Below are 3714 nucleotides of genomic sequence, written 5' to 3' on the forward strand. Positions count from 1 at the left end.
AAAAAAAAAAAAAAAGAGCAAGATGTTGAGTAGGGAACCAAGAACTGAGGCAAAGCTCCCATTCGTTCCCAGGTCATAGTCTTCGTAGGAGCATGCAAACTAGAGAGTGGAAGGCTGAGGCTGGGGTAGAAATCAAGCGCCAAAGACTCTGCAGTTAGGTTCCCAAACCAGCTCCACACCTCCCCCCATCAAAAAAAAAAAAAAAAAAAAAAAGAAGGAAAAGCTAATTGACATAGGCTACTTCAAAGTAAATATGTTTGTGGTCCACTACATATGGAAAGGGGAAAAGAACACTGATTTTCCCTATGAAGTTTACTCTGCACATAAGAAATAGTTTCAAACAGAAAAACCTGCAGTACCTGGATGAGAATAAATAAATATATAAGTATTGAAAAAAATCATCAGTCTTCCCAGATTCTCACAAATGCACTGTCTGCCATCATGGATGGCACACACCAAACACACACACACACACACACGCCACAAAAAATTTCCATTTAGTCACTGAAGCATCTTTATCATGATATATTTAAGCCAAAGTCTTATATATTCAACAGTTCCATTTCTAACATGAACAACAACTCAGGTTTCCAGGAATCACTTTTTCCTTCAATTCTACTTTTTTTCCCATTTGACAGGGCTTGGTGAAAGCTGAAAGAGCTCCCTTAATGCAGCCTAAAAAGCATCAGATATAAGAGCCCAATTAAACCTCCTTCTAGAAGCATTCTACAGGACCAGCTTCTTCCAGCATCACAGCAACTCTTTTTAGCCATGTTAATGGTGGGCAGTAAAAATTGTTTAAGATCTACACATGGGACTTCCCTAGTGGTCCAGTGGTAAAGAATCCGCCTTCCAATGCAGGGGACATGGGTTTGATCCCTGGTCAGGGAACTAAGATCCCACATGCCGCAGGACAACTAGGACCGTGCACCACAACTAGAGAGTCTGTGTGCCTCAAACTACAGAGCCCACGTGCTCTGGAGCCCGCAAACCACTACTAGAGAGAGAAAACCCGCACGCTGCAACTAGAGAGGAGCCCGCGTGCCGCAACAGAGGATCCCGCCTGCCTCAACGAAGCCTGTGTGCTGCAACTAAGACCCGACGCAGCCAAAAAAAAAAAAAAGATCTACACATTTAGGCCAGAAACACTGCCTCTATTGGATCACAAAGTGGGACACTGAAAGGGAAATGACTCTCTTAAACCGCTTTTGTTTAGGCCTCACTAGATGCCTTTCTGGATTAAATACACACACACACTGAAAAACACCTTCCAGCAGCCTCCCCCAGTCCTTGGAATAAAACACAAGCTCCTTAATGAGGTCCCATAAGGCCCTGTCAATTTTCCCCTGCCTATCTCATCTCTTTCCCCAGGTCCTAGCCAAATCTCTGTGGATTCTTTCTACATCTCTCTCCCATCTCAGTGCCCTTACAACACCTGTTGTTCCCTCTGCCTAGCAATCCCTTCTCTCTGACTTTTACCTTGTTTTTTCCTGCTGATCCTTCAGGCTCCAGGGCACCTTGCTGATCTCCCTCTCAGAAGCATTCTACCTCTTACCTGCTGTGTGACCTTAGGCACGTTACCTTTGCTTCACCTCTTTGAGCCTCAGAAAGATACCCTGTGATAAGCACTTAACACAGTGCTTAGCACACAAGAAATGGTTAACAAATCATCGCTGCTGTTATTGCTATTATCTCACAGTAATCTCCATCACAACTCAGTACAATTAGTAATTAGATATTTATTTGCAGAAAAATAGAAACACCTCCTTGGATTTCACCTTAATACTTAGTACCTTTCATGCTATTCCCCCCATACTGTATTTTTTGAAGAGAAGACGAAATGAATGTTTACACAGCAATTATTTTTATTATTATTTTTTTTTTTTGCGGTATGCGGGCCTCTCACTGTTGTGGCCTCTCCCATTGCGGAGCACAGGCTCCGGACACGCAGGCTCAGCGGCCATGGCTTACGGGCCTAGCCGCTCCGTGGCATGTGGGATCTTCCTGGACCGGGGCACGACCTGTGTCCCCTGCATCGGCAGGCGGACTCTCAACCACTGCGCCACCAGGGAAGCCCAACAGAGCAATTATTACCTCAATTAATTATTATCTCGGAGGTGTGGTTTGGCAGATGAAGAAATTGAGGCATGGTGAAGTTAAGTAACTGGTCAAAATCAAGTGGTGGATTAAAATGCAAGTTGGCATGACCCCACAGTCTGTGTTGGATATGACACCAAAGGCTTCCCTAACTCATGAACCTTGTCATCTAAGAGCAGCAAGCCTCACAAAAGATGGATCTTCACATTCACATACTTCCCAAATGACTCCCAGGTATCTAACTCTTCAAATCCTTAACCAGCTTGCTGTTCCAATTACCCCTGTAAACCCCTTTAGCACAATACCCTTCCCCTTGATTGAGGTGATAGATTTCCTTACTACCTTTCCACTGGATGTTGAGCTCTCAAGGAGATGAATATCTTTCACCTCTTATACCCCTAGCAAATATATGCTTGCTAAATAAATTAAATGAAAATGTTCAAGAATATATTATAGGTGCAAAGTTGGGGGAGTGGTGGAATGGATTTTCATAACTATTAAAGCTTGGCAGAGCTAAGAACAAACTTGACGAAAATGCTGACAAAAGGGGAGTTTACATTAACCACTTTTACAATTGATACTGATTTCTATATGTAGCACCAGAGATTCCATATAATTTACAAATGCGTGCTTTACAGCTTTAGGTAGATTTCACTCACCAATGTTCTGCTGCACCCCACAGCTGCACCTGGGCCACCCTCTGTGCAGATGCCTTTGACAAATACCAATCTCTCAATGGTTACTCTCAAACTGTTCATAAAAAGAAACAGAAAGAGCAAATGATAAGGCAAATGGGAACAAACTGTTAGTAAACGGTGACCTTGACTGAAAGGAATAAAGGAGTTCTTTGTACTATTCTTACAACTTTTTTTCTAATTGTGTCAAAATAAGAAGTTTTGAAAATCTAAAAAAAAAATTTCCCAGGAGATTGCAACACACAAGGTCTAGTGTACTGGCCATGCTGGTACCATATTCTCTTGTCAGCTGTTCCAAAAAACACACTCCAGACTCGGGTTTCCTTGCCTATCAGCCAACAAAAAGCCCCTTAGGTAACAGGGCTCAGCCACGGCTTCTGGGTTGGGACAGAGATTAAATTATTTACTGCTTGAAGAGCACTAATGAACATACAGGTATCTCCCATTGGAAAATGCCCCAGTACTATTTCCCCACACCAGGCCCCCTACTTTCCTCAGTCGGCTACCTTTGAGTTCTTACTTTCTTTTTCCCAAGCTCAGCTGTAGGGTCAGGCAAATTCTCCCCAGGACGCTTCTTGCTCACTGTCCCCAGCAAGAGAAGCACAGAGGCAGTTTCAATGGTAAGAGCTTTGCTGCTGTTGTCTATGGAGAGATCTACAGGAAGGAGGCAAAAATAACCATGGGGGAGTCACAAAGATTCCAGAAAACAGAAAACTCAAAGCTAGTAGTTACTTGGTCTGTAATGACCACTTGCTAGCACCCTTTTATTCGTTCATCACTTCTACCTACTCATCCTAGACCTTCCCCACCCCACAAACCAGAATGCTTCAGCTTTCCCAGTCACTGTAAGTGGAACAACAAGTAGAAACTTGTAAACCATTCAAGTGTCCCATATTAGCCATTTCAGCAAAGTGCCACATGG

General features: G+C 43.3%; 1 protein-coding gene across 2 annotated transcripts in view; it reads right to left on the minus strand.

Moving 5' to 3' along the window:
• Positions 1-3442, minus strand: part of JADE3 (jade family PHD finger 3) — a 142538-nt gene extending 139096 nt beyond the window's left edge. Inside the window, exons 1-2 of one of the 2 annotated variants that reach the window (XM_024743542.1) lie at positions 3313-3442; positions 2757-2847 (exon numbers count right to left, since the gene is read on the minus strand). The gene's annotated coding sequence lies outside the window, so the exon portion shown is untranslated. Of the gene's footprint in view, positions 1-2756; positions 2848-3298 lie in introns of both variants that reach the window. The other variant, XM_024743543.1, reaches the window with a different exon arrangement.
• Between the last annotated feature and the right edge of the window lie 272 nt (positions 3443-3714).

This window comes from Neophocaena asiaeorientalis, unplaced genomic scaffold (assembly GCF_003031525.2).
Source record: "Neophocaena asiaeorientalis asiaeorientalis breed wild unplaced genomic scaffold, Neophocaena_asiaeorientalis_V1.1 scaffold243, whole genome shotgun sequence".
In the NCBI taxonomy this organism is placed as follows: domain Eukaryota; kingdom Metazoa; phylum Chordata; class Mammalia; order Artiodactyla; family Phocoenidae; genus Neophocaena; species Neophocaena asiaeorientalis.